At 33.1% G+C, this 24,691-nt stretch overlaps 1 protein-coding gene across 15 annotated transcripts in view; it reads right to left on the bottom strand.

Moving 5' to 3' along the window:
* Positions 1–24,691, bottom strand: part of GRM7 (glutamate metabotropic receptor 7) — a 761,960-nt gene that overhangs the window by 551,486 nt on the left and 185,783 nt on the right. The window contains exon 1 of one of the 15 annotated variants that reach the window (XR_004950371.1): positions 4,050–4,098. The exons of the other annotated variants lie outside the window; for them this stretch is intronic. The gene's annotated coding sequence lies outside the window, so the exon portion shown is untranslated. Of the gene's footprint in view, positions 1–4,049; positions 4,099–24,691 lie in introns of those variants that run through there. 15 annotated transcript variants of the gene reach the window in all.

Here is a 24,691-nt window from a genome sequence, read left to right as displayed (position 1 = left end):
TCCCCCATTCCAAATTTTTTTCCTAACTTCATAATTTCACTCATCTCACAAAATATTTAAAGAATCCAAAGCAAACAAAGACAATGAAGGTAAAGTAGATAAGGTAGCTGATGGAATCAATAAATGAGAATCATCACTTCCAAAATAAATAAATAAATAAGGAATAGAAGTTTCTACAATAGAAGTCTTTGAAAGATGAAGAGAGAGGTCATTGGTCCATAGCACTTTAGATGTCTGATCAATTTATCCTATCAGACTAGGCAGGAAAATCAACTGAAAATCATGAAGAAAGATCTAACACATAAAACAAACAAACAAACAAAAATTCCTATAGAAAGGACTTGGACTTGGAAAATTTGCTAACATATGACTCGGGTCATGTTGCAGTTGATTGTGCTAAAAGGTGAGAGAGAGGATTAAGAGTCAGCTGGAAGACCTCAAAATAGGCAAAACTGCCACCAGCCCTTTTAATTTTGTAACTAGATCCCTGGACAGTTGGTTATAGATGTAGGATGTCAGTGATTTTCATTCATTTTGGAAAACCAAAGCTCCGGGATAAACTTGTCAACTTATTCTGGGCCAACGGCTCATTTCTTGACCATTCTAAACTAGGAAAAGCCTTCACTTTCTATATGCACTAAGCATTTTATTTTCATTACTACATTATAATGAAGACTATTAAAGTTAATTAAATAATATATTAGAACATGAAATCTGAATATTTCTGAAATACATGCCTGAACAAAATGAAATGTATATTTATTGGGATTCTCTTATGTCACTACTCAGGGAGAATAAGATAATGTCTTCATATTCAAGGAACCAATTATGACACCAGACATTATTTAATGAAAATATGTTAAGCACTTACAACAGTGTCTGGATATAAGAAATATCATTTAATTGTATATTATATTATATATTATATATTACATGATTATATATCATATTATGCCATATCATATATCATTAAAATTCTGAACTCTAGGCCAGACAGATATGGCTTTGAATCTTAGTTATGCCACATTTTACTTATTTAACTTTGCAAAAGTAGCTTCATTTTGGAGCCTGAGATGCCCCATCTATAAAACAGGGAAAACAACAGTTTTTCCTTCATAGGGTTGTTGTAAAGATTAATTGAATTAATGTTTTCACAGGGCCTGATGACTGATAATGAACATGCTGGTGTTGGTAGCAGCTAACAATATGGGTTGCTTGCTGAATGCCAGGCATAATACAAAACAAACATTCAAAAATGTTTAGCAAAATGAAAAAGTCTAGCAATTATTATTATTTGTTATAAAAATAAGACAAAATATTTAGTTAGCGATAAGTAACTATGTGCAAGCAAGTGTTAAATGAGGCAATATAATGACTGAGGGAGTAGGTTTCACAGAGATACTGCCTGAGCTTATGTCTTTGCTGTGTGTCTGTGTATATGTGTATTTTCCTACTATTATGTTTTACATTATATAGGAGGTAATGCTGTCATGATCAATCGTCAGAAAATTACTAATTCCTTGGTAATTAGCTAACCAACCCTCTTAGAACTCAAAAATGGTAAAACATTCTGTCTTCACTCTTTCATTCTAGAAGCCTTTTTGATCCAATTTAAATTAGATGGGCAAGAAATAAATCATGTAGCATTGTAATGTTAAGTTACCAATATTTGGGAGTTGTTTCTGTAGTACTGATCAATGGAAACTGACAAAGTAATGTTTTATAACCAAAAAATGTTTGGTAAGCAACTAGATTATGGAAGTAAAATGTTTTAGTCAGCTCAGGTTGTTGTAAGGAAATACCATAGACTGGATGGCTTATGCAACAGAAATTTATTTTCTCACAGACCTGGAATCTAGAAGTCCCAGATCTGGTGCCAAAATTTTTGGGTTCTGGTGAGAGAGCTCTACCTGGCTTGCAGACAGCCACCTTCGTACTGGGATTTCAGAGGGCAGAAAGGAATAACATGTTCTTCGGTGCCTCTACTTACAATGGCACTTATTCCATCATAAAATGCCCACCCTCATGACTTCATTTAAACTTAATTATCTCCCAAAGGCCTTTTCGCCAAATACCATATTAGGTTAAGGCCTCAAAATATGAATTTGGGGGTGACGTAAGTCTGTACATAGAAAGAAGATAGAAGAATCTGTGAAGTTAGACAAAGATAAGAACCCAATGTTGGATAGAATCCAAACACTTGTAGCAAGAAATCACAATTGTACAATGACTGGGTATATTAAAAACACTGGCCACAAACACTCTTAATTTGATGGGCTCTGGTTTCCCAGACCCAATTGCAATGATAGTCAAGAGAAACGAGAAAAGAGAAAGAAAGAGAAAGAGAAAGAAAGAGAAAGAGAAAGAGAAAGAGAAAGAGAAAGAGAAAGAGAAAGAGAAAGAGACAGATAGTAAAATATAAAGAGACAAGAAACTAACGAACATCCAGAAGAACATCAAGAAAAAAAGACCATCTACCTATCGTACTCGCCTTCATGCCCTCTTTCCTCTTCCTTCGCTCTCTCTTCCTCTCCCTTCTCCCTTCCCTCCCCCACCCCTCTCCCTCTCCCTCTCCCTCTCCCTCGCCCTCTCCCTCTCCCTCTCCCTCCCCCCCTGGAAAATAAAAGTAAAAAAGATCCAAGACTAAGGATCAGAATTCAAGCATGGTGTAAAAAGCCATGTGATTAAATGTTAGTTCATAGTTGATTGAGGTGGTATGGGATAGTAAGGTGGATATGGAGAGAAAAGTTTACCTGGTTTATTCCTATCTCCTACAGAAATGGTTTGTTATAGAACTATTCCTTATGAACTTGAGGGGTAGGCTACTGGTGCTCCAGTGCACTGAATACTTATGGGCAATGATGGGCCTACCTCTATTTAAAGCTTTGCATCTTTAATCCGTTTTTGTTTTTGTTTGTTAATTTCCTTAACTGGGTCTTGACCTCAGTTTTATTTATTTATTCTTTTTCTTCCTGGATGAAGGTATTTTCATTCTCAACACATAGTTTGATTTTCTTTCAAAGGATAAGTAAACATGGGATCACTTTACTTGTTAAAGTGCAAAGCTGAATGAAGTTTGAGTATAGGAGACATCAAGTATAGGAGGACTGTGCCCCGAGATTAACTATTCCCCTAACAAGAGCACTTTAAGAATGTTAACAAGAAAATGATATGTAACAGGCTAATTGCATGGCACATGTTAGTAATTAGATTAGTTAGCCACTAATCACTAGAAGAACTAAGTTATAATGATCCTCATAAGGCTGGTTCAGTTGCAACTGCATGTTTAAAAATTAATTCTTTCATTAAAAGAGATATACGGATAATGTTTGAAACATTGAAAAGCTCCATCTCTAGGTTAACAAGTCATCTCAGAAAAGACCTGCATAACAACATTAATTTGCAATAAAATTATATGATTTATTCCTTGGCAGTTATTAAGAATTAGTCAGATGACAAACCCAAAGCTTAGAGATTTTGATTTTTTTAAATTATTATTCCAGTAATGGCAGAGTGGTTTGTGTTGAATTAAAGTCTCCACAGATAACCATTATAATATCTGATGAAATATTAAAGAAAAAGCTATTTGATGATATTGAAGAGTGACCAAAACCAAATGTAAATTGGAGACTGTTATAACACTGAAAAAAGACAAATACACTGTTTAAGACTAATTGTTCATATGATTTACCATGTGAGGACACTGACCAGTTTGTATTGAAGAATAGGTAGAGGTCTTAGAAAATGAAAGTCAAGCGTGCCAGAATGCCAGGAAAATCGGGGTGGGGTAGGGATAGTAATTCCAGGAAATAAGATAATAAATAACAATCAAGGATGCCCCCCAATCTGCATAGTTCTACAAACATAAGAAAAGGGGAAAGAAGCCAGGTTATGAAAATAAAGATAAGACAAGGAGACGTTAAACAAAGATAAAAATCCAATGTTGGAACTCAAAAGCTTCTAGTAACCAGATCAAAAGGGTAAAAAGTGATGGTGTTTGGAAACATTAGCAACAATCACCTTTTTTGGAACTTAAAATCCTTGCTCACCTCTGAGCTAAATTTGTGGAGAGTAGACTCCAAAGACTGGTAGGGAAGGCAACACAGCTGGCTGGCAGGCTGAAAAAGGAGAGTAGCATTTCAACTTCTGCCCATTATAAGGCAAATAGTATTAAGAGTTTGAATTCTATCAAATAGTAAATGTTTGGTAAACACTTTGGGATCACACTTCGGTGACAAAGGCTTAGGGTTCACCCTTAGACTAAAAGACAAAACTGAAACAATTTGTGAAACAAAGACTCCGAAAGCTCAAGTTAATTGGCCAGGATTTTTAACAACATACTAGGACAAAAAAAAAAAAAAAAAAAAACATTCTTAAAAGAAGGATAATAGAGCCAGAGTTCCTACAGCATAATAATTCTTCACTTCTACTTTAAAAATTAAATTAGAAATGCAAAGACATAAAAATATGATACATAGTTAAGGGGGGGGGGAACAATAAAAACAGCCTTCCACATTACGCAGTTGTTGGAATTAGCAAGCAAGCGTCTTTAGTTATTATAAATATATGCAAAACTTAAAGAAAAAGATGGTCAAATGAGGAAAAAGATGAGGAATGCAAGCAGAGAAAAGGAAACTACATAGAATAATAAAATAAAAATTCTAGAAATAAAAAAAAACAAACAGTATTTGAAATAAAAATTTACTGGAATGGCTTAAAAGAACTGCAGACATCCAATGAATCATTGAACTAGAAGACATATATAGTTGTTTCTCTGTATCCTCAGGTTTCATATCTGCAGATTCAACTAACTGTAGACCAAAAATAATTGAAAAAAAAAATCGTAGAAAGTTTCAAAAAATAAAACTTGAATTTGCCATAATCTGAGCACTATGCAGAATCCACACAAATGAAGTGATATACAGGGATAAACTCCTATAGCCTAAAGGCAAATGTAGGTTATGAGCAAATACAACGCTATTTTATGTAAGAAACTTGAGCATCTGTTGATGTGAGTATCTGGGAGTAGGGAGTCCTGGAACCAATTCCCCACAGATACCAATGGATAACTGTAAATAGCCTTTATCTAAGGGAAACAAAGAAGAGACCAAAAGACTGAAAATAAACAAAGTAAGTAGAGCCTTACCAACCCATGGGACAATCTAAAAGAGTCAAATGTGTATAATTAGAGCCTCAGAAAAAGTACAGAGAGAATGACACAGAAAAATATACTTAAAAATATACTAGCTGAATATTCCTCAAGTCAAAGAGAACACCTCAATGCATAGACCCAGGAAGCTCAATAAATTCCAAGCAGAATGAATATAAAGGAAACCACGCCTAGGCACTCAAAATTCTTAAAATCAAAGATAAAGAGAAAATCTTGAAAGCAGCCAGAGAATAACAGCACATTATGTACAAATAAATATTGATTGGAAGAAACACTGACTTATCTTTGAAAACAATGGCAGCCAGAGCACAATGGAATAACATAGTTAAAATTCTAATGAAAAAAGTTTGAACTAAAATTCCACATTCAGAAAAAATTCATATAAAGGCAAAACAGATTTATGCAAACAACCAAAATAAAATTTTATCGGGAAAATGAAAGATAAGATAGATGGATGGCAGTAGAACTGCAAATGAAAAATGTTAAAAAAAGTTTTTTCAGGCTGAAAGCAACATAAATGAACAGAAATAGAAATTGTAAGTATATGAATAAATAATAAATAATTTTATATAATTTCTGCAAAAAAATAATTCAATGAAAAATTTTTAACATTGTGGTAGAGGATATATAAGTAGATAAAGAGTTGATAAAAATAGCATAAAAGACAGAGCAAGATGAATGAATTTTGCAACTCTAACATTTCATGTGAAGTGGTACAATACTAAGTAGACTGTGATAATTTAAGAATGCAGATTGTTATTCATAGAAAAATCACTAAAAAACAAATAAAATGTCATAACCAAAAGCCTTGAAATCAATTTAGCCAAATGATAGAAAAATAATCTAACAAATATTTAACTGATTGACCCAGGGGAAGGCACGAAAGAAGAAAAGTGGGACCTAAAAATACACACATATATATATATTTACATAGGTATATATATGATAAAATAATAAGAAAATGATAGATTCAACCTATTCAATGAATATATTACAAGTAACTGTACATGCTAATCAAATAAACTGGGTACAAAATAAAGACACAATTATATGCTGTCCACAAGATCTGCATTTTAAATATAAAGACAGTAAGAAATGAAAAAAAATAAATCATACAAACAAGAAGCATAAAAAAGGTAGCAGGCTATATTAATACCTGATAGGTCTTTAAACAGAGAAATGCAAATTAAAACCAACATGAGATATACATACACACCCAACTGAAAACTAAAATTTAAAGTATTGGCAATGTCGAAAGTTGAAAAAGGTATGAAGCAAATGGAACTCTTACACATTGCTTATCAGAATGTATAATAGTATAATAGTACTTTGGATAACAGTTTGAGAGGTCTTTTTATAAAGTTAAACACAAAGCTATCTTATGGCCTAGTAATTCTACTCCTAAGTATTTACCCAAAAGAAATGAAAACATTGTCCACAGAAAGACTTGTACAAGAACATACATAATGGCTTTTTTCACAATACAGTTAACCCTTGAACAATGCTAATCCCCTCATAGTCAAAATCTGCATATAATTTTTGACTTCTCAAATATTTAACTAATAGCCTATTTTTGACCAGAAGCACTACTTATAACATAATAAGTCAATTAACACATATTTTAGATGTTATAGGCATTGCATACATATCCTTACAATAAAGTAAGCTAGAAGAAAAGAAATTGTTAATAAGAAAATCATAAGAGAAAATACATTTAAAGTATTTATTTTTTTAAATCTGCATATAAGTGGACCCACACAGTACAAACCTGTGTTGTTCAAGTGTCAAATGTAACAAAAATTGGAAACAATATAAATGTCCATCAACTGAAGAATGGATAAACAAATTCTGATATATTTGCAGGATGAAATATGACTCAGCAATGGAAAGGAAAAAACTACTAATATATACAATAATACAGATAAATTTCAAAAACATATGTTAAACAAAATAAGCCAGATATAAAAGAGTACATAATGTACTATATTTATATAAGTTTCAATAACAAGCAAAACAAATTTATTCTGATAAAAGTCAGAACACGGGGTGGGAATTGATTAGGAAAGGACACAAAGAAGCTTTTTTTGTTGTTGATGGAGCTTTTCTATATCTTCACAGGAGTAAGTAGTTCTCTATCTTGATAGGAGAAATGTTTATGTGGGTGTATGTATTTATCAAAACTCTTAAGATCTGAGAATTTCACTGCAAGTTTTTCTTCAATGAGAAAAATCACATTTCCAAAGAATGACAGAGCTGGAATTTTAAAACTCATCTAAATTCAAGTCTCATGATTTTCTCACTATTCCACACTACTCTCATTAACATTAAACTGTGCTAGGAATTTTAGACTATGATTTGGCTTATGAAAAACAATCCTAGTTTTGTTTTTCTAATAGCAACATCTTCTATTTGTACAATTTTCTTTCTGTGAGAGAAAAAAAGAAATGATCTCCTTCAGATGTTGCATCAAGCTCTTTAAAACTACAGGGGTGCCAATTAACAGTTTCAGGAAGTGCCTGAACTTAAATCCCAGAGAGACATTCCCATATTACTGAGTACACAATCCGTGAAGTATCATGTTGCTTTCTAAAGCTGGTATTTCAATAATCATCTGAAAGAAACAAGAAGTACACAAAAATATGAAAGTTCATGAAGTCAGCTTGTTATACAAGTTTAGCGTCTTCAACTCTGTTCCACATTTCTATTGTATTTTTATATCTACAATGGAGATTTGAGTGAGTCAGTGTCTATGATATTCTGTGGAGAAAATAAGGAGTATTTTTTTCTTTTGCAGTTAAACCCATGAACTTTTCTGGGACTAATGTCTTTTTTCATTCCTGTGCATGCACTCATTCATTCATCTAATTATGACAGTTACTGAACTATTATTATAAAAAAAAAAACACTGAGCTGGAAACAAATTCCAGCACATATAAGATTCAGGTCTTGGCCTTAAGAAACTCATAGTTTAATATCAATTAAGGAAAATTAAAAAGATAATGTTAAAACTTTATAATAAATCCTGGAATAAAGAAAGGCCCACAAGTAAAGAGGAACATATTTCACAGCTATGTAAGTAGGCTAGCGCTTGTATACTATTTCTCAGTTGAGGAAATAAAGCATTGTTCATCTAACCGATATACACACCAAGTTTCATGTCTTCCTTAAATAGAAAATGCATCTTACATAGCCCATCACCCTCAGGAGACCAAAGAGATTGTGAAATCTTTTTGCAGTATAAACAAATGAAGTCCATCATACAGTATTATTCATCTTAGATTTTTTATAGCACCTAAAAATATTCCCTAACATTAAAATATTCCCTAACAGCTTTCTTCACTGGAGCTATAATTATAGTCTTACTGAAGAGTAAAACCAAAAATTAAGGACATATATTTTCACCTGGAAGTTCTTCTTTAGTTAATTTCTTTCTTGCTGTTTAGAAGACTATGTAAATATGTAAGACACGTAACAAGAAATTAACTCACAGATGAGATAAAATATGATTCTAAATTTTAGGGTTGGTGAACATTTCTTAATTTCATCATGTTCATTTGTTTGATAGCTCAAAAGTGACTGCAGAAACCATTAGTTGACCCATAGAATGTACTATATAACATAAATGGTGACTTAAGATTTTCAAGGTCATCAAATCTCCTTCTGGATTTATAAATGTGGGTTTTACTGTTCTTATTTCAACATGAAAATTACCCAACAAATAACTATGCACTAGATTTTGAAATTGTTCATTTACTTATCCAGTTGTTCAAAGTGCTATGGATTACGTTTCCTGGCATATCACTTTAACGTTCATGACACATGTAGCTGAATCACTAGAAGACAGAAACAGCTGTTACTAGGGAAATAAGGAAACTCTGTAAAGAATTTAAAAATCATTCTGGGTAATCAGTTTCAATTTTGGAAATTAACAGCTGCTTTGAATACACAAAATTCATACATTTCAGGCTTTATTTTGCTTTTGTCCCTTTACCATTTGAATGTTTGTCATTAGGGTATAATAGTTGAGAATATACAATATATTGGGCTTTCATCAGTTACCCACCTCCTCAAAGAGATTCAACATTTCCCTATGGACTTCACAAGTTGCAGGTACAGCAAATTCAAACAACACTGGGTAATAATTAAAAGAGAAGTTCCAAGAAAAAGGAGATGGTTGCAAATGTTAAATGGGATAGAGGGTTTGAGGATTTTAACATGTGAGACCATACCATGGAATTTGCCAAATGAAAAGTTCTGGTGACCTCTCACATACATTTTTAGTAGTCTCAAGAGTATGGAAAGTAAACTGGCTAGTGTGAGCAAGAAAGGGAAGTTGTGAAGAATATTCTATTTGTTCATAATTTTTAGTAATGTGAATGGCAATCCTAATTCTTTTGTATTTCATACCACTCTACGGACACTTAATTGTTACTGAATGAGTTCAATGCTGTTCTCAAGGTTTCACTGAGAGAAGGACACTTGGACACTAGTCCACAAGAGAAAGAATGTCTTAGAGACAGTTTGTAATTCTTAATATAATACTCCTTTCTGCCCAAGGTTATAGAATCAGCAAATCTGATTGGTCAGAGACTAGCATCAAAAGATTCATATTTTTCACCAGGATGGATTGTTATTACATTGAAGAACACAGCAGTAGCCATTTTTGGTTGTCTTACATCCTGTTAGATAATCCTATGTGTAGGAGTGATGTTCACTTGAATTGTCCATCTAAGTGGTGAGGGGGATAGGGTTCCCAATAATGTCTGGAACAGATCTATCTACTATTCTCCTTTACCTATTACTGGGTAAGTGATTAAGTTAGCTTTGCCCTGCATGCATGTGTGGCTTCAGTGTAAGAGGGAAGATGCGGTAACATTAAATTAGGTCCCAGATTCATACTGCATCTTCATTTGTTCCACATTTAGGCCTTTTGTTTCTTATTAATCAGTTACAATTCAAATGGAAAAAGGGGTACCAGAAGGATGTTGCACAACTCCACTATTAACGTTCACTTGTTTTTGTCTTCATGTCCCAACTATATGATGATGTTGGTAAGGGGTACCTATAATATAATTAAGAATGGATCTCATCTTTGTCCCTGGTTCCTAGGAAGAGCTTTAAAATCACTTTGCATTTCTTGAATTATATGAGTCTATTTGTTATGCTAATGACATGACACACGGTAGGCCCCTAGACAGTTTCAGAATAGAGATTGGTCAGCAGAAAGACCAACAATGTGATTAAAACATTGGAATTTTGGACCATTCTAACCTCTTAGGAAGGGGTTGGGGGCTGAAGATTGAGTTTAATCACGTGACCAATAATTTATTCCATTATGCCTATGCAATGAAACCCAAAAAAAGCTCTGAACATCAAGGCTCAGAGGAGCTTCCTGGTTGGTGAACGCATTGATGTGCCTGGAGGCTGATGCACCCTGAGTCTATAAGAAGAGCGCATGGAAGCTCTGCACTCTCTTCCAGACTCTACCTTGAATATGTCTTTTGTAATAAAGCTGAAAACATAAGTATAACACTATCTTGAGTTTTGAGTCATATTAGCATATTACTGAACCTGATGGGGTTATGGGAACCCTCAAATTTATAGCCAAGATGTCAGAAGTGTGGATAGCGTAGAGACCCTCCACATGCTGCTGGCATCTGAATTAAGGGCAGTCTTGTGAAAGATCGACCCCTTAACTTAAGGGGTCTGTGCTAACTGTAGGTGGTTAACATCAGAATTCTGTATACCCAGTTGATATTGGCCAGTGGTACTGGTACACCACAGAATCTTAAGGAGCCAGCTGGCTGGAAGTACCGTAAGTATAGAAGAGACCAGAATATTTTTGTAGGTATGATGAAAGTTTATAGAAAAGACACTTGAAAGAGATCCATAAAGACAACTGATTGACATAACTATAAAGTTAATATATTACTTTTAAGAGTCTTAATTTCGAGCAATAGAAACATAAAGCATATGTGTAGATGTATATTCATATACTAAAGTGTTTTATATATATAAGTATATATAGTATATGCATATTTTACTATATTACAAAATATATCACATATGTATATGTGTAAAATGTGTGCATACATATACACACATATGTGTACATACACATATATATACATAGGCACACACTCCTCTACATGTATATGTACAACTACATATACGCACACACATACATACATACATACATACATACACACACATACATAGACTATTTATACACACATATTCTCAATGTTATAGGATGGTGGTTAAATTTCAGTAATGGTAGGAAAGCCAGAGAGAAGGGTTTAGAAAATAGACAGAATCATGTCAAAATGAGAACAGATCTGTCCCATAAGAAATGTTACCAACACCTGCAAACATATCTTTTTGCTAGCTAGATTCACTACCAGCATGGACATAGGTTCCTATTACTATGACCAAAGCCATCTTTGCAAATTACTTATTCCTGCTAAAAATGAGTTCTCAACAGTGTATTTTTGATTCATGAGCTTATAATTTAAAGCTTGAGATTAGATGAGTCTGACTGGTTGAGCTATGAATCCATGTCACAAACCACAGAGTCTTCAACCAAACTGTAAGAATCTCTTTTGGCTTCTTTAGTGGAAATCAGGCTTTGTCTTCCAGAAAGATTCATAGGCTTTAGAGCTTCCTAAACATAATGAGTGTTAATTTGCCAAACAGCCAAAAATTATAAATCTCCATTTCAGTTGTCAAGCAATTTTTTAAGTTCAGTAAACAGTTGGAAGATATAGCTTCTGAATCCAAACTTCTCTTGAAATTCAACCCTTGTTAGTCTTCGATTCTCCAACTTTATTCCACACACTCCCAATAATTATTATGATCATTTTCAAACATATTGTGAAGTTTAAAAACATTTTACAGTGAATTCATATATTTCTATTATCTAGTTTTTACTATTGGAATTTTATTATACTGCTTATCACAAACTTAGCCTTTTACCCATTCATCAATCTGTTATTTCTCATGCATTTTAGAGAAACCTGTAAATGCCAGTATAAACTTTCCTTTAAACACTTCAAAATGCATATAATTAACTAGCAGTCAATATTTTTTAAAATTTATGTAAGATTCAAATACACCAGAAAGAACAAATTATAAGTGATATTTGTTGCGTTTTGACTGTGTGACGCAAGAGATATATAGCCTTACAATCACACCAACATTATAATCCTCTCCGCGAAGCCCCAGAAGCAAACATTATTCTATTTCTAGAATACGTTAGTTTTGCATACTCTAGAATTTTATATTAAAATAATTAAACATGATATACTCTTTTTAGGTAAGGCTTCTTTTACTAGTATTAATAAGTCTAATACTTTTCCTGGAGAAAATGAGCATCTTAGAGGATCAAAAAAGAACTTGGTGAGGAAATTTAACTAGCAGCCAAAAAAAGAAAAATATATATATAATATATATATATACATATACATAATATATATAATATATATGTATATGGCTAAGTAGACACGAAAAAGATAATTTCATCTGAAACCAAAATGCTGACCTCATTCTTTATGACAATTTTCATCTTTATATTATCTTTGTATTCCATGAAGGTAATACAGAGAATATATTCCAGATGAAATATGAAAAATGTCTATACCAAATAAAAAAGAAAACATTGACTTATTTTTCAAGCAATCAGTGGAAAGAATATTTAGCATCTCCCAAAGTTCCAGGGTCCCCAGCATGTGAGCGCTCAGTGTGAATGAGTTCTTATTGTACAAAAGAAATATTCACAGCAACAGGAGAAAAGGCAAAATGACCAACATTAAATTTGATCTTTTCTCAAAAAAGAACATCAATTTTATGAATTCCTCATTGAGGAATGCTTTGAAAAAGAGAATAGGAAGTATCAAACTAATGAGCTTTTAGATGAAGTCAAACCACTTAGTAATCTGAATAAAAGAGTAGAGTCTGGAGACTCAATGCTTTCTTTGCTTCATCTGTTAGATAATTAAAGTTATCTACCTTCTTTTGAGAGGTTTAAGGACAATTAATAATTTCTGAAAATATGTTGAAGGTGAAATCTCCTACTTTCACCAAGTCTCTTCCTTATATTTATGAGGTTGGACATTACTGTAAATCAATACTAGAGACCAAGAGTTTCTACTATGGCAACCCAAGAACATATTACAGGGGGTGGATAAGAAATTAGCAATAAGGATGAGTCAGACTCCCAAGGTTTTAAAAGAGAAAGTATTTTGGTCCCCATCGAAGTACTGCTTTTCTATCTTATTCACCAAATATTAATAAACATCCCCTATGTGCTAAATACTGTATTTATTAAGGGCCCTTCATTAAATAAATTTCTAATAATTTTTAATGGTTATTCTATATGAGGCTAAGTGCAAAGTGACTTACATGTATGTACTCATTTAATTCCCAAAATGTATCACATATCTAATGCATTTTATTATTCTGCTTTACAAATTATGAAATGGAGGCTAAGCAAGTTTAATTATTTTTCCCCAATTTACATAGCTAAATAGCAGAGCCAAAATATAAATTCTGTAGCCCAAAGTTTTAATTATATTGACTAAAAAAACTATTTAACATTTTTTCATATGATAATTAAGTTTAGGGAAAAGTATAGCCCAGATGGAAGTCCATCTGGTACAGGGAGAAAGAATATCTGGGACATAGGTGATGTATTTTAAGTCTAGTTTTGCCATTACCTGTCTTTTTGGTCATGATCAAATTAATTCTTAGTTTTAAATTTATAAACGAAAAAAAATGACCTGAAAGATTTCCTAAGTCTCTCCTTGTTCTGTGGTCATTCTTCTTCAGGCAATAGCCATTTCCTAGGTGAAATGATATTATGCCAATCTGGCACAATCCTAATATGCACAAAATTTGTATAGTCAGTCAAGTAGGCTGGATGTAGAGAATTGAACAAAATAATATGCCACACTTGTTCTTGATTTTAAGAAACTATGCTTTCTTTAGCCTGTTTCACTTGTCTGCAGAGGCATCTGACATTTAATTATCTGACATTAAGTTAGATATTTATTTATTGGCTGACTCCTCTACTGGAATGAAAGCTCTTTGAGGGCAACAAACATATGTATTATTTCCTGCTATATCACCAGCGTCTAGAATAGTACCCAGTAGACATTCAATAAATAGTTGTTGAGTGAATAAATGAACAAAAATAATCATTAAAGAACTCAATAACAAGATGGAAAGATGCTGAGATAAGAAGTCTAATTGGTATACAGCAAAAAAAAAGACGCATGCAAAATTTCATCCCATAAATATAGCCTTTTATAACGCCAACATTTAGTTATTTTCTCTAACAACATTACTTTAAGTGGGATAAGATAGGTAACAATAACTACAATAGTTTCTTGTACACAATAAGTGCTCAAAAGGGTTCCTCGAAACTTAACATGAAATTCTACCTGGTTCCAATACCTTAAATTTCAAAAAGCAAAATGACTACTTTAACAAAGAGTATAATAATTCTCTCTTTCCCCTCAACATACACATACACATGCACAGAGTATGCGTACACACACCCACGCCATAAACCCAGTAATATCTACCTTCTCTATCACTGTCTGCATGACTTTGAAAAGTTAATTAACCAAACGGGACTTTAGTTGCTTCACTAGAAAATTAAAAATATTTTAATTGCTTGAAGTATCCACGCAAAGGAGAGTGACTGGCAATGTTCCTTCCACATGTCCCTCCCAAATCAGAGTCTAAAAATTCAGTAATTTCTTTGAAGCTTAATATTGGGAGATAGTAGAAGAGGGCACACCTTTCTGGTCAACCTGAAATATTCTAGAGGAGCTTTTATAAAGATGACTGCCACCCTCTTTACAAATGTTAACAGTTCTTCTGAATTGGGCATAGTAGTTCTCAGAGCCCCTAAAGCTACCTCAGGATCCTAAGGGATGTATAAATGTACTGGATGCCCATGTTCAAAGATTACTGCAACTGAAAACATCAACACAAAGAATAAGTCATAGGACCTAATGTTTGAATGCTGTCAGTAAGCATTCAGTCATTTAACATACATTACCTTATTTAAATCTTAAAAAAAAAAAAAAATTCATAGAAAAACAGAGTTACAAAATGATTGTCAATTGCCCAAGAACACAAAACTAGAAAGTAGTAAATCTCGGATTAAACCAAAATTTAAGAAAAATAAGAAACCATACGTATTAAGAAGGTCTGCCCTGATAGTGGCTAATTAGCCATGCAATATGTTGACTTGGGGACTTGAAGTAGATTTTGATCTGATATGTCATATCATTGATTCCTTTATTTCATGGTTTAAAAGAAATCTTGTTTTTACTCAATATGGTCTCTCATTTTACAAATGAGAAAACAAGTTCCAGGTAGCAAAGTGACACCATGTGACTGTTTTGAGTTTGATAATTACAAATATGTTAGGAAAAAGCTTTTCTACATTATATCGGAGAAAAAACTTTACAGAAAGTATAAAGTAGCCTACAATAGCTACTGTATCATTCAGAGTTTCTAAAATTATTCTGAGTTTTTAAACTCAGTCTGTATCATATTGTCAAAAATACTCATTCCTGACATTAAATGCCTAATTTACTTGTTATTTATATAGGTTTACTCCGAATGTTTTTTTTTTTTATCAAAAAGGTAGATCATATCTAAAACATGTTGTGAGATTTTGCTATTCACTACTGCATTTCCCTTCCTGCACATAAATGATTTAATGAGATAATGGGACTTCAGATGAGAGCACAAACCCAAAAAGGAGCAGATACCTCAAAAAAGGTCATTTCTTCAAGCCTGTAGCAAAGTGAAATTTTCAAAATGGACTAGTATAAATGCACCGGGAGGCACTTCATAATGTGTTTTGTGGACAATTTATAAGGTATTTTATGTGCTGCACTTGATGAAAATAATAAGCATCTTATATCAAATGATAGAAATTACGTTTCGTGGTTCTGCTACCTACAGTGATATCCCTTGTGTTGCCGAAGAAATCTAGAGGATGTTTAAGTCACAAGACAGTGCCTTTAGTTATCAATGTTTAACAAATTCATTGCTTGCTTTATTATAGGTCTTTTTGGCAAGCACTGCTGAACCCACAGATAAATCTTTTTCCTACCCATTAACCTGTAAAAATTCCTCTACCCTTATGCAGAGCTGAATAACTCACATAAATTAATTTGTACATAATGCAAATTCCAAAAGATGTTCCAAAATAGGAAATATACAATGTCAGTATCTTGGGACAAATCAATTATTACAGATACATTTAATACATGTATCATTAAGAGTCAAATTTTTAATGTTCATCTCAGTGTGTCTTCACTATTAAAATATATTTCTTAACCTTCAAGTACTTTTCTTAAACAGTTGTTTGAAAAAACTCTCTAATGGGATCCTATAATTGGTTAAGATTGTTTTGAAGAAGCTAAATTATTTCTTAAGCACTTCAAAGACTCATTGCTGACCTTGAGTTAGCAGCCCATGTATGTTAGAAGATCACCTTTTCAATCTTAGAGTTTCTTCTCTCAGTTTTTTTTTTTTTTTTTTTTTTTTGCTTTTTAATCTATTACCAGTTCCTAGTCTGAGTCCCTTAAAAATAATAAATGACACAAATAAGTATTCTTTACATATAGGCTAATGAATTTTTTTTTTCTTTTTGTCTGGAATATTGTCAACTCTCTGTGGTCATACTACTCGGAAGTTTTAATTGCCTATTGACATTATAAGTATAATTAGGCAATATTAATGAACCAGGCAGTTATCAGAGCTGAGTGGTAGTTGGGGTCAAAGTCTTCAATTTAGGAAGAGGAGGTTGGAGATCTCTCGTACTATCATTGTTGGGAACACTTTTGCATTTTGATAGAACAACATGCTCTTGAAATTCTTTCTTGTTTCATATATCTACTTGCATCCCATTTCCAAGCCAGTTCACCCAAGCCCAAATTATAGCCTCCTAACACATCTAAATCTCCAGATACCCCATTCATCATTAATTTTTCAGACTAATCTTTCTCAGTGGCTGCCCACTGTTCACACATACACAAAACAACACAAACTCTCAATATAACAGTACCATTCTCAAATTCGATTTATCATCTCCCTACTCATAAAGAAAGCAAAAATCTATACTCTTTATAATACACTTCTTTTTAAATTCAATATCAATTTAAACAATTAGCTTTGTCTTCCATCATCACTCTAGTTAGGCCTATCTTTCAACATTCTTTGAAATGCAGTTATTTTCCAAATTCCATCTATCCTTTTTTGGGAGAAGTAGGAACTCCCTTTTTCTCTCACAACTCAGACACAAGATCTTCAAAGATGTAGCTTAGGTTTCAAACTTCTGAACAAAATTTACAATTCAATCCACACTGACACCTTCCTTCCTGATGTCTACATCCTTTAGTGCTTATATCAACTATCCTGATGCTCATTTACTGCTTTCGATTTTAATTTTCCTATTAAATTCCAAAATTCTTCCAAAAAGCTGCTTGAAAAACAGAAATAATATATACAATTCTTCTGATTCTCCCACAGCTCATAGTCAGTATTTTTTGAATGAATACATGTTTGGAGAACTGTGGAAGCGACGCAAACAGTTTTTAAAAGAACTTGGTATAGAAAACATTCTATTACATAGAACCCCTCAGCTGATGCAAGAAAATTGTAAAATATCAGAAGTCTATACTTTTATACCTTTCTCATTGATTTTATGACTTGATGTTTTATTTATAATATTCCTTTATCTATTTTTTTCTCATAGATTTTATGCTTTCCCTTTTATTAATGAATTCTGTGAGGCACTGGGTAAATACTTGAAATAAAGTAACTGTAGCAAATGAAATTGAAATTACCCAGAAAATATACTTTTTACTAAAACCATCAAAAAACCGGAAAGTTAAACCAAAAGTAATGAAAAGTGTACACGTAATTTTTGTAATTGACATTAGCTCTTGGTTGGGAGAAAGCTGGTTTTTTCTTTCTGAGCAAGAGCAAGAACAAATTGGTAACTCTATAGGGTGTTGCTTTAAAGAAAATAGCTGTATGTGCAACATCTTCTCAGCACGTCATTTCCACCAAATGATAAGCTTAGACCATTTAGAAGTGTCTTAACTAAGTTATTTTTAAAAATCTTCTGTTCCATGCTCTACATGTTGTTTTAAGAAGTAGTTCCTAATCCTTCAGTCTTTGCATCAAAGTATGCGGGGAAGGAAGGGGTTTTCATGTGAATCACCTGGTCTTGGCATTTCTGCTGGTACCATTTGTGCTCCTATGAAATGGGAATCCATTATAACTTTGGGTGACTTAGAGATGGAAAGAAGGAATCAACACTTTTATTCAATAACTCACATTTAGTTTTTAAATGTGAAAACTGCAAGCATGAGTTTTTCAAGACCACACATTTAGATGATCACTGCCCCCTGGCACAAATGTAACCATTAAAAATAAAACAAACAAAAAACAAAACAAACAAAAATGTAACCATTAAAAAACAATACAAACAAAACAAAACACTTCATTCTAGATAAACAATCATTTACAATGTGCTGTTTAGATAATTTTAAAATTCCATTTAAATCTCAAATTCTTTACTTCATAATCCATTTTACCTTCCTACTTACAGATGTTTGGATTTAAAGATTTTCTTAACTTCTCCTTCAAGGCATATAAGAGAGAACATCCCTCTTGGCAACCGGTTTTACACACTTCCCAGATTTTGGCAATCATTAAGAAAGGAAGAACTGACTTTTTTCCAGCATGAGTCCATTGTGGAGGGCAGCCCAAGCCCATGGTCCAAGAGTGGGGAAAGGGTGCTAAACTCTTGGCAACTGGACTGAGTAATGACAGTAAGAGTTATCTGCTATGAATTACCATAAATTTATTGCTAGACATTCCACATTAATCTTCCCAGTATAACTGTTAACTAGAGGTTGTCATTATTATTTTAATAGCTACAAAAAGTGAAGGTCAGAGATGTTAACTACTTTGCCCAAGGACACAGTTATTAAGCTGTAGAGAACCCAGACCTGTCTGACTGCACAACTTACAGCTGATTTCATTGTTTTGCTCACTAACCATGTGGTCTCTCTTGTAAGTATCAGCCAGTGTTGGCCCACTAGTAGAGTGTTTTCATATCAATACTAACAGAGTCATTTTACATTTATATAATCATTCAATTTCCACAACTTTTGAAATAGGTAGGTAAGGTATCCTATTTATGTTAGAAAGGAATGAATTTTATAAACCCAATGCTACAGAGTCCTTATACTACATCTATAAAACATCTTCCCTAGGGAGCTTTCAGCTCTGAGATCATTCATTCACTCAATCTCTTCATCTCTGTAGGGCTTTAGAACAGAGTATTGACTTAAAATAGTGTTTAAATTTTTGGTTCTGTGGATCAAGTTGCCAGGAAATAAAGATATTGAAAAGTCTATGCCTTTCTTTTACCTTAGCTATCTCTCTCAAGTTCCAAGATCTTCAGTTTTATTCTCTCAGCTGTAAATAAGCTTGTCTTTGTCTAAGCTATCAATTGGAAAAAGGTTATGCGAGCTATGAATAAGTTTTTAGTTAGGGTGAAAAAATTGAATTAATTCTAGCATAGAAGATATACATTCACTTATTGGAAACCTGGTATACACCAGCTATAATCATTAATTCCATCAAAAAACTCAATGAAATGAAAAGAACTTTACTTGGGGAGGGGGATATGTTATACAGAGTTTCATCTTCCCAGGAAGGTTATTTCATCTAGCAAACGTAGAATAGCTCTCTTGATAAACTAAATCTTTTAATCATTAAATAGATCTCAATCATATAAAGAAAAGGCAAGCCTATTAATCAGAAATTTTGGAGTTATCTTTTTAATGGCTCCTAAACATAAAAGTGAGAGTTTTCCACTTTCTTCTATTTACTTATATTTTGGGCCCTGTAATGTCTTCCTTTATTTAGCACTGATTGCCTCATCCAGGAAAGTGTCTGTTTCATGTCCTTTTTACTGTTGGAAGGAAGCACTAGAATGGTAGCTAAACAGACTGAAATCTTGATTAGCCACAAAAATAGTAGCACGAGCTCCTCCATTTGACCACAGCCACCAGACAGAGTGACCTCTATGTAAAGCAAAGTTTTCCCTTCTGAGATTTTGAGCATGGATATTTTCTCTTTCTATCTTATCTATTTCTTACATAAGTATAAAAAGAAAGGACAAAAAATGAGACAATCCTCTATTCCCTTCAGTTCAGTGACACATGCTAAGTCCTTGCAGCTTTCTATTCCTCTAACTGGCTAGATTCCTTGGGAGAATCTCTGGGAAAAGTGAACAAAGCCAATCTTGAGATCTTCATATCAACAGTCATCTGCACATAAGTCACCAGGGTATTAGGCAACTATCGCAAAGTATATAAAATGTTTCTTTAGAAATATTTTCCTTTCTTTAACAAATCCTCCAGAAATCCAATGTTCTCATGTATCCTTCTAACAAAACTCCTGAATCCTCAAATCCTACCTACTTTGACTTGTGGTTAAAAAGAATATTAACTTGTGTTCCTAATGAGCTTTTTAATTCTAAGATATATACTTATAAACACATATAGATTTATATGCGCACATACACACACACATACCCCAAACACACACTCACATGAATATTTATTTATCCTGATAAAGTGCCACTTGGGATGGTCATTCTAGATACATTCAAAACCTAAGCAGGTGCACACTGTAGGACATTTATTCTATAGTGTCATTCTGGCTCCAGTGAGCATAACTAGGACCAACCAGCTGAAGCTAAAAAGAAGGACACAGTGGCTCCATGTGGAGGTCTGTCTAGATGCTTAGAACGTAGATTTCCCAGCATTAGAAATAGTAAGGAAAAAGTCTTGCCAAGTACTTATCAGGAATGTTGAAAAAGGTGTTCAGACAGGATTGGCCTAGATGGTCTGGTGGTGTTTCTTCCATTCCTGAGATCCTATGATTGTACATCTATTTGGATTTGCCTAATAACTGAGGTATTCAAAGCTGAGATTTTCATTCCCATTTAACATTTAAAGAGTTTAACAGCAATAGTGACAAACTCAAACTCTATAGTGGTTAAGCTAATCCTCGGTTTTAATTTCTTATGTTTCTCCAAAAATATCATGTATCTCCTTATTACTTTGCCCAGCAAAAATAAATATATTCACTGTACAACATTCAAGAAGAAAACACATTGTTTTTAAGGATAATCTAGTCTATGTTTGTCTTCCCAAGGGACACACGTATTTTTAAAAAGGAACACAGCAGTGTAAACTATACATAGATAGATTGATAGATAAAATGTCAGAGAGCAGTAAAGAAACGCCATCTGTGTCAAAAAAAAAAAAAAAGATCACCCAAATTTTAAACTGATCTTTTCCTTACGAGCTTAAATTTAATAAAACAAAATGTTTAGCCACCTCGACTGTATACACTATGCACGCACACACAAACATGTGTGTTTGTGTATGAAATGGTCAGATTCCTATATATAATATTTATTTAGCTAAGGTTGTATATTTAAAGCATATTTTACATATATATAAAACATATACTTTCATTATGTGTCTACATATAGATTTATTTATACATTTATTACTTTTCTGCCCAAGATTCATGAAATTATTTTAAATGTTTACTTGTACCTTCGATATTAGTCTATCTTCACTAGAACATGTGTTATAATACATTTTTCTACAGTAAATTATCTTCTTTCCATGCTGTTGAAATATGATTTTTATTCTAGTTGAGTATAATACTATTCCTAAAAATTTTATCCCAAGCAGAAACATGAAATTCTATGTCAAAATACATCATTTTTCATTCTCCCCATAATGTTTAATCATGATAGCTATAAAGTAACTATTTTTCACTCTGTAAAGTGAGTTTGAAGGCATGTTTAGAATGATACAAAATACAATTGTGGAGTAATACTTTCATGAGTATTATCAAATCAACCTTAACTTTTCTAACTTTTCTTTGTTCTTGTTATAAAAACCTTCATAAGCATCCAAATGAGCATTGATTCAGGTAATTTCAGGCTACAGCGTATTCTCCAAACACTGTTTTGTTCCTCTAAATAAACAAATCAAGAAAGAGACTTACATTATTAGAAAGTTTATAAGGAATTCAATATAAAATACTGGCCTTTGTTTTTGAGGATTTATTATTGATAGTATCACTATTATTTTAAAACTTCATCTGACATTTGAGTATTATGATATTTATAAAACAGCAAGACATTTCCACAGCCCTTTGTCTGTGCTAGACCACATCTTCTAGGTAAAACAGCAGTGGTTAACATTTTGACATCTCACCGCTAAAACAAAACACTTGTGCCATAGCCTTTGTCCACCTTTCCAACTAAACTTGAAACTGAGTCTTTTCATGTCCAGAGAAGTAGAGGAGACCATAAAAGAGGCATGCAAAACATACCCACCGAAAGAAGCATTTTCACAAACCTCACTTCTGAGCCTCACTGCACATCGATTGACAAGCATATAACAGAGCCAGACCAGCAGAACGGAAAGTGATATTCTCTGCAGCACCTGAAGCAGAATGCTAGTGGCATGTCCGCGCAGCTAATATTAAGTTGAAGCAGCTGTGCGATAAGCTGGATGTGAATGAAACTGGCATAGGTAGGGCACAGCACAATGTAGCTGAAGGACACATGAGGATAACCAGGAACTATGGACACTCATGAGCACACACCACTAACAATTATTAGACATATTATTAGATCAATGGATCTTTCTTCAAAGAAACAATTTTAGCAAGTTTTTGACCCAGTATGAAACTTTAGCCTTACCAACTCAAAGCCACATCATTATAGTTCAAAGTTTGCCAAAACAATTGTTATCACATGCTTTATTTCATTAATTATTAATTATTCTAAGATATTTAAAATAGTTTGTTAATTCTTTTATTAATGATTTTATATTTAACTATTACACCTTATTTAATATATGACTCATAAATTTGCATCTTTAAAGTAGGGCGACATTTCTATTGGGTTTGAATAGGCTTTAATTACTTTAAACAATGGAACGAGATCCATGTGTCAGGGGACTGGGTGTATTCCACAGTTAGATGAGAAGGCAGATATTTTGGCCAGCTACATGTCTCCTCAGTAAGAAGATTAAAGGGGCCACTGAAACCCCCCAAGGATTTTTGACTTAATAGTTACTACCTACTTTGCCAACCACTTAACACCTGCCTAGGTACTCAAAAAAGAAAAAAGCTGAACTGAACAAATCTTTATTTAATTTCCAAGACACCCAGGACCATTAGCTCTAAAGTTTATTCTAGTTTTCCAACATTTTCTTCTAAGTTTGTCACTATTAAAAACTCTGTATCATCAAAATATATCAAAATTGTAATTCAGGACAGAACTATACAACCACTGGTCTTTACAATTAGGCAAAGAATAATGCCATTACTTTGGATTATTCATTCTATAACAGATCTAAATAAAACTATACATTATGCATTCAGGTATATTTTAGTTGAAAAATAAGAAAAATTTAAGTCTTAAAGTAGCAAAAATATATTTCAAACAAAGAGGAAATTGGATAACATGATACACAATTCAGTTATACAATGGCAGCTAATATAACTCTGAGCCTGGGCTATTCAAAATTAAATTGGTGTAAATTAGGACTAGCAGATACTGAAAAGGTCTGCTATAAAACAGATTTCACAATCTGGATCGTTGGTAGTATCTCCATAAAAATGCCACTCTATGAACTTCTAAAGCAATCCAGCCCCTCTGCAAGCTATTAAATCAAATACAGAGGACTACCTGAGGATATGAAATGCTCATGATACCTTTGTCTTTCAAAGTAATAATAAAATGATTTTAATTTCTGGGCTCATTAAAATATACTTAGTCATTTAAGAGATTCTATTAGGTGATTTACAGCATATGACAAGTTGAAGGAATTAGTCTCGGGAAAATTTAAAGATTCACTTTCTTTATGAGTTAATTTTAAAAATGCTGCCCTGGATAGTTCTTTAATCTCTACAGGCCCTCTTCTAGTTTCACTTCTTGAATAATAAAAGAAAGAAAAAATCCAGAATAATATATCAGTCTCCCTAAAACAACTTAAACAGATTTATTAAAGAAAACAGAACTCTAGACCTGAAGATCTAACTGCCTAGTCAACAGACTCACTCTGATGCCTGACAGACACATGAAATGAATATTCCTAGAACTAAAGTGATCCTTGTTCCAACTGTTCCTCCCAAGATCTTCTTTCAGCACAGAGTAACTTTATTCCACCAGTTTCTTACCTCAAAAACCTCACTATTATTCTTTTTTCACACATACCTCTCATATAACCATCAATCAATCACATTAGCTCTAGCTTCAGCATATATCAAGAATCTGATCACTTCTTACTGCTTTTAAAACTATTAGTGTCCAAGAGCAGTAGTTCTCAAATATTGGTAAGCATCAGTATTTCCTGAAGTCTGTTTACAACAGATTCC

The sequence above is a fragment of the Rousettus aegyptiacus genome, unplaced genomic scaffold, assembly GCF_014176215.1.
Source record: "Rousettus aegyptiacus isolate mRouAeg1 unplaced genomic scaffold, mRouAeg1.p scaffold_m13_p_4, whole genome shotgun sequence".
NCBI classification, from domain to species: domain Eukaryota; kingdom Metazoa; phylum Chordata; class Mammalia; order Chiroptera; family Pteropodidae; genus Rousettus; species Rousettus aegyptiacus.
The sequence above is the reverse complement of the archived record's forward strand: the minus strand, read 5'-3'. Positions and strand labels throughout refer to the sequence as shown.